The sequence below is a fragment of the Colius striatus genome, chromosome 8 (assembly GCF_028858725.1).
Source record: "Colius striatus isolate bColStr4 chromosome 8, bColStr4.1.hap1, whole genome shotgun sequence".
NCBI lineage: Eukaryota > Metazoa > Chordata > Aves > Coliiformes > Coliidae > Colius > Colius striatus.
The window spans coordinates 23,028,555-23,045,060 of record NC_084766.1 but is presented as its reverse complement, the minus strand read 5'-3'; positions in this window follow the sequence as shown (position 1 = coordinate 23,045,060).

The window sequence follows — 16,506 nt, the reverse complement described above, 5'->3', positions numbered from 1 at the left end:
TTTATTGAGTAAACAACTGAAGTGACTCAACATTTATAGAAGATAGCACATGTCAAAGAGGTTTCTTTCTTATTTTGGCTAGATAGACATGTGGCCTTACAAAGGACATTTATTCTGTCTGTCTCTCATTTCTTCATCTGTAATCCCTAAAGATTTTCTTCATTACTCGTCTACCTAAAGTTTCAGCTCTTCATAGCATGCAACATTTCATACTATGCAATTGCACACTCTCCAGCAATATAAACAGTTAGACAGGCCTCCCAGGCACTGAGGTCCTGAAAATCTACATTTGGCTTTAAACATGCAGTGGTATGGATTAAAAAAATAATTAAAATGTGAGTGTTAAACAGTTATGCACACATAGTCCATATATTTTTCATAGCACTATTGTTTTCTAAATTTGTAATAACCTTACAATAACTCCCTCATGCATATTTGATGTGAAACAATATCTCTAACAGAACAATTGAAATGAACTGTGGTAAATTCCTTTCAGATGTTTTTCCATTTTGCAAAGTGACCAGAAATTGCAGACTACAGATTATGTTCATTTAGATGAGAAGAGTTTACATCTCAAGGCAAAATCAAATAGTACTAAAGTTTAGGGGATGGAAGGAGAGATTTTAAAAACATATTTATTTCCATTTGTGTTTTTGTGGTTCAGTTAACTAAGGCATTCAAGTTCCAAGGCTGAACTTTCATCTAAGGTCCTTATTTAAGACTCCTTTGAGGAGATCTCTACAAAGAAACCTTGCTGAATTTTCAAGGACAGCTCCAAGAAATCAGAGTTCGCAAATATTGGCTACACTGTTCTGTGGCCTTAGGAACTAAATTCCTCTTATTTATGGTGTACTCCTGTAGTAAGACCTCATTGTCATCCTCCTTGTCTGGAAAAAACTGGTTACAGTTTTTTACAGTTTTTTGTCTTGTCAGACTCTACTGTTTACAGTTAGGTTGGCAAGGTAACACCTTGGGCCTGGGGATGATGAAGGAAGTGAGATAAGAGTTCATGAAGAGGCACAAGCAAATCCCAAATAACTTTATGATGTACCATGTCAAAGCTCTGTTCATATGACATTTTAGGAGTCTGTCACAAAGCACTTAACCTCAGCAGGCTTTGATGTACCTCCAGACATTGTCTGGGCACAAAAGCTTAGTGTGAAATATAACTTCCTTGCAGCAATCATTTTCTGCTTTGTAGAAACAATACCTCAGAAAGACTCCCAAGTGAAAGATAATGATTGTGTGGCCTTTTTCTTGTTGCAGTCAGAGTCTTAACATTTTCAACTTTTTAATAAGCATTTTAGTATAGTTGGCTAACATGAAAGCTGCTTGTTGTGAACTAGTTGTTTCAAGGTTGCAGAAAGTACTTAAATGTTAAAAACATACTACTGCAAGCAAATAGTCATAAGTCTTTCAAATAATGTTTCAGAAATGGTGGGCTATCTGCCCATGGTAGTAGTACATGAAGGACAGGAAGACTCAAGGTTTAATAATGCATATGCTCATAATTACAATGCTTATTTTTCTATTATTTTCAATTAAATACATAAGAGAGTAATAACCCTAATAGTTTTTCTAAGGCCAAGTTCACTGCAGACAGCAGTAATTTAAGACTTTCTTCTCTTCTCCCATTTACCTTTCTGCAGCTTTCGTACCTACTCTGTCATGCTGGGGTTGGGCCCTCCCAGTCCTGACACCCACTCACATCCCTTGTTCTTCTGTCAGCCAGGGCTCTGCATATTTTCTATCTTTTTGCTTTCTGTAATTATTTATTTGGGAGATAATAATTTTGCCTTCAAGACATACTAAACTGTAAAACAGAGTAGCAAGGTTGGATAGGAAGGCATTTAGGATGCTATCTGTTATGAACTGAAATATTAGCAGAAATACTGAAGCTACTTTACTATCCTCTCTTTTGCCTTTTGTTGTTCTTCCTGGTATGTCTCCAGTTCAGTTTACCCTGTTGACTGATTCCTACAATATTCCCTGGTATTGACTGGGTAGGACACTCAGCAGATACTCATTACAAACAGACAAATGTTATTACATTTTAAATCCAGCCTTACAATCTTTAAGAACTGATACTTTTTACACTCTTAGTTTTACTTATTATTTTTGTGTTTTTCAGTTGACTTTTTTTGTGCTACCTTGTTATAGTCAATTTTCTTTGGCAATCTGACATTCAAATACCATATGATTTTAGTTAAGGTGAGCACATTTGCTAGTATTTAAATATATAGCACATCATAGTGCTTTGTGGTCATTAAAGCATGTAGGGCAGAGGTCTCTGCACTATCGAGCTAAAAAGCTAGGTAACAGACAGTTCCCTAAACCTATACATATTACCATTACAGTAAAAACAATCAACTGCTAAATGTGTGACACATTTTTTCACTTTAAATTAGATTGATAGGATTTCTGACCTTAAAGCAGTGAACATAAGATTGAAACAGAACTATATGCTGCAGTTCAAATCTACTGTTAATTTATATCACAAAGTTCCAAGATAGTACATAGATGATGATCACATTATACATAGACTATGCTTATTTTTCTACTTGCTGAACCTGGAATGGTTTTTTGTTTTTTTCCTTCCTGTTAAACATGATATCTTAACCTTTTCTCTTCACTCAGAAAGTCTATCAGCTTTTTGTTACACTGAATTGGAGCTAAAAAGACCTTTCTGATCTGGTTCCAAGAGTGAATGGGAAGATTAGCTCTGCACAGACAAGCAAAACCTGACATCCAGTCTCTCTTAGCTACATTTTTTCCTGTACTTATACATTTTAACCATTATCATCCACTTATTGTAACCTTGTGTGGCTTTGGATCTTCACAGTGTCTTAGCCTGTCTCAGCAAATTTTTCATGACCTTCTGTTCATAACTGGGCTTCTCCCCTCTTTCTATTATTATACCTTAGTTTTTCATGGAGAAACACCTGCAAACTAAGTGCTCAAAACAAGAAGAGGAGTTTGTTGGATCAGTAAGTACTTTGAAAAATACAGTTGAAAAAATCCTCTTCTGCCAGGATAACAAAGAAGGAAAGTTTCTCCCTTGCACAAATGTCCACATTACTCTCTTTAGGCTCCTTGTAATATCCATACATTCATGCACTAGTTTTCTCTAACATTAGTATATAAGCACACCTTGATCAAAGAACTTCTCAGTTCTCTCTAGTATCACTAGAAGATGGGACTGAGCTGTTACAGTTTATTCCTATATTTGGTGATTTGTTTGCTACATGTAAAAAGGATATTTACAATGACAAACCAACTTGATTAGTCTCAGTAGAGAAGTTGCAGAATTATTGGGCAATCTTTTGAAATCAGAACTGTACTCATCACCATGGCACAGGAACTCCTTTTTTATATATTTTGAAAATACCTGTGTTTGAAGCAGAGTTTGAAAGGCAGAGCTGAATCAGAAAGGGCAGTCTTCTTGTATGCATGGGCCTTGCTCCATTAGGAAACTAGAAGTAGGTGAGGATTTTATTGCCTGCAGAATCGAACTCTTAAAACTTTTTATCATTTTGTAGAAACAATGTTGAAGTAAACAGTCTCTAGCCGTTGGCTTACTTCACCAACCTGATCTGCCACAAGAGGGCAGAAGCTTATGTCACTCAGCTGCATCTACTGTCATAAGAATATCGGGGATTTTTCATGTGGAAATTTATCATGGTTTAAAATCCAGGGCGAGAAACCGAAATTCCATTAGCTAGTTTTAGATAGCTTCAGTCTAAAAAGCCAAACATGGCAACAGATCATCTCTGCTGCAATGAATACATCCTCCTGTTTGTTTATAAGGCATTTATTATTATGCAATTATGCAAAATGAAGGCTTTGTTAGTTTGAAAAACATGTGAAGCCAAGATACCAAAACTTTTATGTAAATAGGGTAAATTATTTCATTGCAATAAAGGGATAGATTTTGGATTGGAAAGCGGTTAGAAATAAAAAACTGTTATTCTAATTTTAGGGCAAGTCACACTTTGGGTATAAACTACTTCATGGCCCTTTTCTCTTGAGTTATTTTTTAAATCTAGAGATAGACCTAGAATAATTTAAATTATCTGCAATTGATTAGCAAATGACTCACAGTGACATTATTTAGACATGTAGGCATTGAAACATGGTGGCTTTATTAAAACATTCAGCAAGCTGTACTCAGCACTTCACACAATTCTGCTTCCCATAATTATGTCTTGTACTTTACTGGAAAAAGAACAATGACTGGAGTTTGCATCCCTAAATCAGCAAAAAGAAAACATTTATCTGAAACATGATCTGGTCTTAAATGATGTTCTGGAGTCTTTGTCAATAAGGAGTTTGAAAAATGATAGTTTAACAATTCAGTTTAACTGTCAAGAATGAGTGAATCTACTGCTATAGGCGTAAAAAGGCCTGTTCTAGAAGAGATGGTATTAGAAAACGGATACATGATGTTCTGACCCGCTGTCATTATAACACACTGTTGGCTTGTGGCTGATTGGCTAGTAGAGAAACTCAAATCAATACAATAACATATTGTACTTACATTCTGCACTGGTGCAATGGTTTTGATGAGAATTGAGGAAACGCAAAAATCAAGCTCACTGTTTTCACAGTGGGGTAATTTCCATTGCATACACTGACTTTCACCACATCAAAACTTTTTATAAATGGAAGCTGATGGAACTATGATTTAATGATTTGTGGGTTTAAATCTGCTTCCCCCACCTCCCACCCATGTTGCTTCATGAAAGAATAATTTTTTTAAAAAAAGAGTATTTTCTCAACAGAGCAGCTTGTATACCTTGCTGTAAAAAGAAATTAAAATGTTCACAGTTTATCAGCTGTTAAATGAAATGAAACTTTTGATATTTATAAGTGATGCATTTGCCATTAATATACATTGCTTTAAAAGAGCAGGAATTCCACTTTCCTCTTACAGATATTGCAACTGTAAAGTAAGAGCAGTGCTTGACTGTCTCATTTTTTTTTCACTAAGCTTCAGCTTATTAAAAGACCACTCTAAAGGAGCAAGCAATAGAGGAAAATGATCTTTGAAAATTAATTAAACATATTCTAACAAAGTGCAGATTTCTGTATAGTGAAGTTACTAACATATCCTTTCTCCAATGCCTTCTTGGTGAGAAGAGACACAGCACAAATCCCTGCACATACACAAGCACACAAAACTGATGGTGATGACTGTAATTATCAAGTACAGTGTGAAGGAGGTAGATATAAAATTATTTTAACTGAGGTAGCACATTGCACTGTCAAAACACAAAATCTATCCATAGAGGGAGAAAAACCCAACACCCTTATGTCTACTCTAAAGAACTGGGGGGGGGTGGGGAAGCCAAACAGGAAAAGATCCTAATTTTTAAAAAAAATTTATATGAGAATTCTGTTGCACCATTCCATTACCACTTACTATTTGCCACAGCTTTTAGATTATACCTTGGAATCTCTTGTTCTAGGCCACTGACAAAATGGGTCCAAAAAGTACTCTACATTAAAGCTTCTGGGGACTTTAAAAAGTGGGAGTTTGTACTTTTATGATTGTAAACCAGACTTGTTGACCATCTGGGAATCTGGATAACCCACAGTTCCCAGTTCTGCAATTGTCCACAGGATACCAAGGAGCCAATGAGGTCAGGTGAGCTGTTGAGAAACCAAACAGTATTTTATCAGAAACTTGTCTGGTTTCATTCAAAAGATTGATCACAATTACTACATTTCCATTTTTTTCAAGACAAACCAATGCTCCCTGATGGAAATGTTTCATCAGAAGTTTTACAACCCGACCTAGTCTCTGTTATAAATTAACTCGTGACAACACTAACATGGTTAATGTGTCAGGGACTGATTCCAGCTTATTCTCCCATTCTTAGACTAGTCCTTGGACAACAGCTACTACCACATCAGCTGTGCTTATCACAGTTGATCTGATTTACTTCCAGCACTTGCAAGAAGGATCTTTTTTTGCAAACAATAAATGTAGTAATAAGGGGACCAAACAGCTCCCTTAAAGAAAGGGTATTAGAAAGAAAAGGGACAAATTGTTTCCAACTTAGGCAGCAGCAAAAACTGACATAGTTGATTCTAAAGGGATGTTCCAGGGAGTCACAGTTAAGCACCCAGGTTTCCCTCAGTAGTAACTACAGACAGATAGGAAACTCATTAAGTTCGACCCACAAAAACTATTTTGTGAGTTTCAGCCAATAAACGGCTGTAAGCACAGCAGTGTGCTAACACCCCATGAAATCTACCAGTGATAGTGTGGCATATTAAGGATCTCCATGCCTGTGGGCTCTAGAGACCGTAACACTTTTCTGAAGATAGGCAACTATTTGGGACCACAACTGGGACTCACTGGGTGATGATACCTACTTTTTTCAAAACAATTCACCAGTTAGGCTAATATGCTTAAAAGCATAAAGTTTTGCTCTCCTTAGCCTTTTAAGTTCAAATTCAAATATGCCAGAATGAGGTAAAGCTACTTACAGCACTCATGAAAATCAGACCTGGATTTTTAGTTTTGAATTAGAATATATCAGGAACTCAATTTGTATAGTTTCCAAAAATAAAACCATACAATAGACACCTTAAACTTCACCTTCAGTCAGTTTTTTTCCTGATGTCAAGAGATGGCACATTTTGCTGAGTTAAAATCAATTGTAAATTCCCACAGATTTCAACTGAGACAGGTTATCACTGCAAAACAGTAATGCCAAAGACAAAAAAAGAATGATACCATGTATTTTCCTTTTATAACTGGATTCATTTGTACTTTATTAATATTTTTAAAATGTCATTTTTATATCCAGAAGGTCAGCTATCATTCTTGTACCCTTTGAATAAGACAGCTGTGAAGGGGACTGATTAAAAAAGCTGTCATTTTAATGAAGTTTCCATTCATGATTGGTTTTCTCCAAGAAGCTTGTGCATGCATAATACCATACAGCCAGGCCTGACTCCTAGCCATTAGTTCTGCCAGGTAAAAGAGACATCCATAACACTTAACAACAATATGAGACGTCTTTCTGCTGATCAAAGTTGGACAATTTTATTGTTTTGCCACTTAGTATGCCTTTATATCAGACATCTACTCCTCACACTACTCTCTTCTGACTTTGTAATTTCTTTGAACCATTTTCAAAAAACTAAATTAGAAAATTAGAAACAAAAAGTTCCATTTAAATATAATAAAAAACTATTTTACTGTGAGGGTGACAGAGGACTGGCACATGCTGCCCAAGGAGGTTGTGGAATCTCCTTCTTTGGAGGTCTTCAAGACCCACCTGGACAAGTTCCTGTGCGACGTTATCTTGGTGAACCTGCTTCTACGGGGGAGTTGGACTAGATGATCTCTAAAGGTCCCTTCCAACCCCTACCATTCTATGATTCTATGAAATCCACAAAACAAAGTTGACCAAAATTATTGTTGGGAAAGAAGAAAAATGGGATCAGTAGGGGTACCTCTGTGATTAGCCCTCATTCAGATTATCAAAAATATGGAAACTAGTGATAAGAAAATCACAACTGATTCATTAAACTAAAGAAGCTATTACTTTTTTGCTGGTGAGATGCAGGAAATAATGTTGTGACTGCTTCTCACTGGTTTCACTGCAAAGTGAAATATGTTCACTTAGACTTTAAGAAAACGGGTTCAAATTTCTGTTGAAATGGTATCGAGAGCACACGCTTCATTTTTGACTCTTATATGAGCCACCGATTCTCAGAAAGGAGTGAGAAGTTTTAAAACTGTAACACTTGAACCATGCCCATTTGTCAAGAAATATCCTAAGCACCTGTTTAAAATAAGACCTTGCAATGTCTATATCACACAGAAGAAAAAATAGAGACATCTGAAGTAGCCCTTAATAGCTCACATTTTTACTGGAAGCTGCATGTTACCACAGTGCCCTACTGCCTACAGTCATAAAGCATTGATCTTCCACAACATATAGGCTCTGAAATCTCCTAGAAAACCTCTATCTAAAATCTTCCTTTTGCAAATGTGTCTACAATTGCCCAACATGACCCAAAGCCTGGTCAGAATTGATTGAGGCTGGAAATGTTGGAGAACATTCTCCGAAATGACTTCTGGATAGTGCTCTCCAATTGCTGCTTCTTTTGAAGTCCTGTACTACAATACAAAACCCCTCCCTCTTAGGAACCCAAAAAAACAAAACATGCAGACATCAGTTATGCCCTATGCAAATGTGCCGTGGATTTTGGGCCAGACAGGTGATACTCCTTTAATCTTCAAACTATCTGATTCCGAACTGATATCAAAGATTAATTAACAGGGACTGCTGTGAAAAAACATACAGTGTCATAGCTGTCTCTGTCTCATTGAAGCTAACTATAACAGTATAGCAACTTAGCTCCTTTGAAAACATATAACTTAAGTAGTGTTAGAGAAATCAAATCAGTATTCTGATATACATACATATAAGCATTTTCAAATCATAAAGTGTCATATAAAATGTTGCCCACTGCAGAGCTTCTCTTTTGAGAGAAGTGGTGATTTTTAGACATTTTTAGACATTGCACGCTATATCACCTTAAACCTATACAGCTGAAATGATTTAATTTTGAGAAGATTCTTTCAAAGATGCGAGGTCTAGGTCTTGCAAGTTCTGACATGACATCATTTTCTCCCCTTCTTGTCATGCTGTTAGTTCTACTATGAGGACTGTATTTTAACCCTTCTATGTTGGAGGAATTGTAACAATTTCAGGGTTGTTGTCTTAACTCTAATGGTTTCATAACACAAATATTTCAGGCTATTGTATAAATATTTACTTTAATTTGATGCACTGATCTATTTCAATAATTGGTCCTTTGTGAGGAAAACTCTATATTGATTAGCACACCTCATACATTTCGTTCACCAAAGACATTGTTTTTTTCATTTGTAGTACTAGAATCACTGTCCTCAAGTAAACGACATTTAAATCCAGACTAAAACTGAAATGCAAAATAAACTATTTAAATCCATACTGTTCTGTTTAATAGCATAGAAACTTACACAAGCAGAACAACCATTGAGAAATATTTTAAAGGTTTCTCATATTTAATCTTACTTATGGGGAAAGTTTCAAAGGAAAATACACATACGCAAATGCAAGTTCAGTATAAGCAAAAGAATTTACTTTTTGTAGCTGGAATATTTTTAATTTCAAAAGATATAATTATAAATAACAAAAGAATGAGGTATTAATGGCTGCCATCCCTCACATTTTAGAAAACATTGAGAGGATTGAAAGTAATTTCCACTTTCAAGATTTTTTAGAAGTTAAAATTAACCAGAAATAAAATATGACCAATACTCTTCAGACTTACATAAACAAAGATTCTCTCCTGAGACTAACAAAAACCCATTGACATTCAGAATACTATTTTTTAAAAATATCTCATGAAAGGTGCAATTTGAGACTTCAATACAACTCTGGTTATAAATCCTTAATTTACAAGTCTTTCCCTTGAAAACCTGGGAAATGTCACCTATTACAGCTTTGAGTTTTGGGCATTATAAGTCTGTGCTGCAACACTATGATCTAAGTTTTTAAAGAATCAGTCATAATGCTATTGACCAACAGCTAAAATAATTCCACTGAGACCAAGGGATATTTGGGAGATCCTATGAAATACTAAAGATGATAATTATGTGGCAAATGTCACAAAGAGACAATAAAAGCAAGACATACAAGATTTCACCCTTCACTGAATTAATTTAAAAGCCCCACTAAACCAATGAATTATTACTACAGCTTCTGTGAAGTATAGTTCAGAGGGTTACATTTAGGCAGCATGTGGACTTGTTACCCTTGTTATAAATGTCCTTGTAAGGATATGACCTTCATTTAAGGTCACTGTGCTTGTGTTCCTAATTACAGAAATTCACATTTTCATTCACAGTGTAATATGAGCTTTTAGCTTTCTAGATATCCTTCCAAACTGAGCAAAATAATTGTTGATAGTGTCTGAACTATGGTGGTAATTAAGGTCACAGTACCCCAATTTTACAAGTAAAGCAAAGTGATTTTATCAAAGTAAAATTTACCATGAATGAACTGGAACCAAATCTATATTGTCCTGCAATATTTAAAAATAATTTACATCTGTGAAAAGTCAGAATAGTGCACCACTAAAGACAAATTTTAATACTCCCTGGGGCATCTGTGATTGTAGACTATGCCTGACAGTAGAGACTCAGTCTCAGTGAACTACACTACTGCCTTTAGTGTATACTTAAGTACACACATAGTAGCCTGTGTTTTAAAAACAGCATAATCACAGTTGTGTGCTGCTTTACTCAGTGTACTTAGCTTAGCTGATGACAGTATGTTATAATCTTGTCTTCTTCTTGGAATAGAGATGATATTTAAGGGATTTCTACCACCTATGATTGCTGGTTCAGAACAAGCACAGATATGGCTACACAGCCTTGCATTGTGTTTCATGGCTCATTCAAAATTACTGAGTAATATACACGTTGCCTGGAAGGAAGCTTTCAACTGATCACCAGAAACCTCAGTGTGGAATGCTATTTTACAGAGTCAGAAATCTTTATTCAAAATTTTCTGTGCCTATTGCTCTAAGAATTCTAGTTAACTCTTCCTATAAAGTTATTTTTTCTTACAAAAACAAAAGTTACTGGATTTTCCCTCCTGATTTGACAGTGCTTTGTCAGTTCAGCCTCATTATCAAAAGGTTAAAGACCTGATGCAAGAGCCCATGAAGGATTTGGGACAAAGATCTCATGTTTGCCTGAATTCCATATGAGAAAGCACCTCAAATAATTTCAGTCATCCCATTATTCTCCTCATTTTTTCCAGCAAATAAAGTAGAAATTTATTATCACTTTGTTCCCCAAAATGCTCCCCAATAAAAGTGCAAATGAGATTTAAAAATTAGTTCAGATTAATTATAACATTCAGAAATAATCTAAACCCAGTAAAATAGTAAGTTTCACTACTTTTGCCATTCATATAACAGTCATTGGTGTTTTCATTCAAAAAGGTTCACAGCATTTGTAGGATCATATTTAAGTCCCAAGACAGCAACAAATGCTATCATCACAATTATAAGTGAAGATGGCAGACAATGTTGAAATAACAGTGTTCCTGCCTTTTTGCATTCACTCACTTTACCCAAAGCTTTTACAATCACAACTCTAACTTGTCCCTTCACTGAGTTTAGGCTTTCTCTCTAATTGCATAGACAAAGTTAAACTTTCAGTGTGAAAACATTTTTTTCATCAGTTACAGCATTACTTTCATCAGAAACATGGGCTCGTATTAGAAAATAAAACCAAAATCTATTTGTTTTGCATTTTCCATGTGGAAAAGGAAGTGTTTATCAGTTTCTATAATAAAAATCTTGCAGTGTGCTTGGTTGAGTTAGATAACTAATTGTCATTTCTACCACTGGAAATCTTCCTGTAAAGCCTTAAGTAATCTATCTAGAGATGAGGTATCACATGTAAACAGGTGGAGAAGGTAATTTAGTTATCATCTCTCTGTATGAAAAGTAAAGCACACTGATATCTCTAGAGAAGAAAGAAAATAAGGGTATTGGAATCAAGTTTGGCTTAGTTTCCTTTGTGGACACAAAAGTATAGCATATGTCATAAAACATAAAATATAAAATATAAACAGGTCTCTGGAAACAAGAAGTGCTTGCACTTGTAGGAATTTAATGTAAAATAACTCTGTGTAAAACCTTATGGAAAGATCTTGCTGCATATTCTAGGTTTCTCTTGATTGCTGACAATGAACTTGGTTTTGGACTGGCTTTTTAACCCTTTACAATTCAAATTGTCATTTGTTTTGTCAACTTGGTTACTTTGTCGTCTATCATTCTACCTCCATGTTACGGTTCACTGTTACTGTTTCCTCATTTTGGGTGTAGTCTGCCTTCCTGTTGGGATAACAAGAGGAAAGTGCTTATAAATCGGGCTGTAAGTCTGCTGTCATTTTTCTCAGAGTGAAGGTTACCTGCTGACAATTCATCCATGCTGTTACCCTATTGAAACATAACTCATCTAGTCTTATTGCAAAAACTCAAATTCCTCAGTGTTTACAGGTTTAATGCTATCAGTCAGTTTCTTGTTTATTGACACAGGCTTTTTTTTTTTTTTTTAAACTTCTATATTGTTTTTTGTGATGTTTTCAAATTCAGACACTTAATTTGAAATACCTAAGTCCTATCTTTTTTCTAATTTTTTTTAAATTACAAATCGTGGAATCATAGAATTGTTTTGGTTGGAAAAGACCTTTTAGATCATTAAGTCCAACCACTCAGCTCACATTGCCAAGCCCACCACTGAACCATGTCCCTCAGCATCTCATCTACACAGCTTTTAATTATCTCCAGGAATGGGGACTCCATCACCTCCCTGGGCAGCCTGTGCCAGTGTCTAACAACCCTCTCAGAGAAAAAGTTCTTCCCAGTCTCTAATCTAAACCTCCTCTGGCACAACTGGAGGACATTTTCCCCTGTCCTATCTTTCTACTTGGCTGCTTGAGCTGAAAAAGTGATGATAATTTTTGAAAACTTGAACATCATTCTATGTAGTTTTCAAACACAGGTAAATACTTAGACGGAAAATGAGTAATCTTCATCTTAACAGACACCTTTACAGCATATGTGCATTACCTTTCTCCAAGTGTACATCAAAACCCAAACATGACTGCCTTTAGAATCAAATAGACACAAAGACACATCTCTCTGACTTAACTCTTGTAGTCAGATTAAACATCACATGGTTCCCTCATGCCTCTTCTCATAATGTGGAAGAAAAGTGTAAACAAGGGAAAAGAATCAGCATACAGAAGTACTCCCCAGGACAGAATGACAGAATATTCTGCTCTGTATAAACTTTGAACTGTCACTAACTGATAAGAGAGAAGCACTCTCCTAATGAAACTCCTAATGAAGGTCCTTAAAGATATGATTAACTGTCTTCCTGACTTAAAAAGCACCAACACTTTAGATATTTGGGTAGTGCTAAATAACCAAGACTTGCTGATTTCAATCAGAATCAGAAACATAGTACCACTTAATACCTAAATACTGCCTGCTTTATGTTCTAAGCTACAATCTAATAGAACAATGTAAGTCTGACTACTGTTTTATTAACAATTTAATTTTTAATTTTTTGTTTTCTCCAAATTGGTTTGTAGCATTTTATCTTTGATGTATCATTTAGGAATCTTGGGAGTGATGTTAAATTTATTCTAGCTATATTGATTGTTCATATGCATTTTCAATTGGTTTACACAAAGGATAAATATTAAAAGACAGCATATCAGGTCAAACATTGGCTATGAATCTATAAAAAGTTATTAGCCAGTGATTACTTACTGAGGAAGCCATTATTTCTCACATTTCATACCAGACCATATATGCACACGCAGGAGACATCTTTTCATCCATCTTGTGCAAAAAAAAAATCTTAGTAATGAAATAACCAAACAGCAGTATTACATGCATCCAGTGGTCCTGCACCTAAGTTCCTCTTTGGAAAGGTACTTGGGGAGAAAAGGAATGAGGAAAGCATGGTTTCTCTTCATTTCCTGTTGCTCTAAGGTCTAATACACAATGCTACAAATGGCAGAGATTGCTGCAGGGTGCTTCGTTCTTTATGTTGCTTATGTTTTTCCACAATTGTCAAGGATGCCCAGGGCTCAGCAACAGGCAACTCTTCATCTATTTCTGTAAAACTAAATAAATACATAGATCTCACAATTCTGTGATTTTGCACTTTCCTGAGACTTTCTCCCTATCATTCTTTACAAAATGTATATTTTTGTAAGCCATAATTTACAATTATTTCTTCTGTGTGTGTTTCTTTGCATTCTGCAGCAGTATGTCAATTCAGCTTAGTTCTGAAGATGACTTCATTTTAGAGAACATGGGATATTACAGAACATATTACAAAGAATATTATTTACACAACGTCTCCATGTCATGTAGTTCTAAATCCTGTGAGATAAATGGAGAATCTGTGGGGGACATGAAAAATAATGAAATAAGAAGACAGTGTCTCTGTTTTCCTCTATATACACAAAATTTCCTATAGTGAAAATGTTGAAAATGGGTTCCTTCAAGGTTTCTCACGTATGTAGAGAAATGCAGAAAACCCAAGGATGTGATATTTTTTGTGAAAAACTTTTTTTTTTCTTTCTATTTTAAAATGCACACAAAAATGTTGAAATTATAAAAAGGACCCTGACAACTTGCTGTGTGGTACTCAGGGAAGCAAAGTCCTATTGCAAAGCATGTTTGACACAACCCAGAAAATAATTATCCTATGAATCTAGCCACAATGTCATATTACATAAAACTCTGAACTGAACATTACAGAAGGATGGGTTATTGTTATCTCTACTACCACTAGGAAGTTCTACTTTACTCTAAGGTGCTGAAGGATTGGTCATGGGAGAAAACAGATGTACCATTCCTTAGTGCTCCTAGAATATAGTGGACACTGTTCCTGCTGGGCCAGCAGCACAGATTGCCTCCCCTGAGTTAAGTGCACTGAAATAAGACATCACACCCAGAAGGCTTAATGATGCCTCAGTGTCAAAACTGTGTTGAAACACATTTCTTTCTTTTTCATTGACATTTCTTTTTCATTCAGATGTCAGTCTCCTACCAGCCTTACTGGTACAATTGCTGGTTCCAAATTTTCAAACTACTTCAGTGCAATGAATCTGTTGCACATCTAATGTTTATAGAAAACAAAAATAATATTGAATGGACTTCTATGAAAACAGTAAATATTGAATGAAGAATCAGAACAAATAATTTTCTGCGGAATTATACAGCACAGAGAAGAGCTTAAATATAAGTATAAAAAGCTTAAGATGCAATTCAGTAGAAATTAATATTTATTATCTGCTTAGGTGATGAAATTTTGTTTCTGTTTAAATATAGGTGAAATAAATGAGTTGGAAAAGATAATTAAATAGTGTGGCAGTTTACTTAAAGGAGAAAAACACAATTTAAAAAAAAAATTAAAATTCAGGCAGCTCATCAGTTTGAAGTTGGGTACTTCATAATGATTGCCTTTCTTTTGGGGGCATATGCCCATGAGTATCACCTTAGAGTTGCACAGCAAGGCCTGGAGCAATAAATGAAAAGAAAAATCAGTGCAGAAAGAGACTGCAGCTAATAAATATTTGATCAGATACACAAATTCAGAGTTTGATAATACCTTGAGGAATTTGCCATCATTTATTCACTCTTGCAATGTAAATGTGGTATATTTCTCAAGAAATGGCAAGCCAATAAATAGCTCTTAATCTTTTCAATCAATTATTTTCCAGAAGTACATATACCTGAAATACTACTGGACTTATATTTGTGTGAATAAAAAAAGAAAAAAACATACACAGAGAGATGTTGCTACAGTATAGAAGCCAGAGAGTTGTTCATGCTTTGCTGGAGAGTTATACAGTTTGAATACAGGAATAAGAGATGTGTTTAACAATTAAATTACTTTTCCAGAAAAAAAAACCAAAACAGTCCTAAAGTAGAAAATATGTGCCCTCTGGAACAGAAACACCTCTGTTCACTGTTATATTGATTAAAGTAGTATTTAACATCTAAATAACAAAGCACACATGTGATACCTCCCATTCAACTTGGGAGTAGCTGGAAGACTAACATCACTCACAATCAGACTGTACACTACAAAATATGTTTTTTCATAGTTATCTTCACAATACCATGGAGTACTAAGCTATTCCTGTGGTGGTGGAATCTTTTACAGTTTTTGTGTTCTTATCCTGCTGCAAGGAGTGATCACACTGAAATGTATAGGGCTGCTAAGAGACAAAAGTACTATTTTGATTGGTATAAAGAACAACTCAGTGTTTATGATACAGCACACACCATTAGAGCACTACAGAAAGACAGTAAAAAAGACTACAGATGTCTGGCAGCAAAGGGAGCATAAAGAAAGAATTTTCTAATACTGATTTATTGGAAGTGGAAAGAAAAGACTTTAGTTGTTCATTAATTCTTAGGATAGATTAGAACTTCAGACATCTCATTACCAAATACAGCAACTAGGTGAATCTAGGGAGTCTTGATGTTTAATGTGGATTTTTCTGTATAGCTTTAAAGATGTTCAGTAGCTGCACATATGGTGACATTGATTATCCATATCTTGTATCCATATTCCCCTTGTAATTATTCTTTTATGGGGGGGGGGCTTTAAAGAGCAAATACTTATTTTTAGTCGTTTGAAAATATATTGAGCTTAAATGCATTACACTCTGAATAAACTTACCTTAAAAAACACGATTAGCACATAAAAAACATTAATCTTCATATTTTTGCATGGCGCACTTTTCTGCCCATGAACCCTTTATAGTCCATGTCTGAGAGTAACATGGAAAACGCTCCACTTAACTAAAATTGCTGTACATGGCTGGACTTCTTACAAAACACTGTGAAACTCTAAATGGTGTTAGAAAAAGCTTACTGTATGAA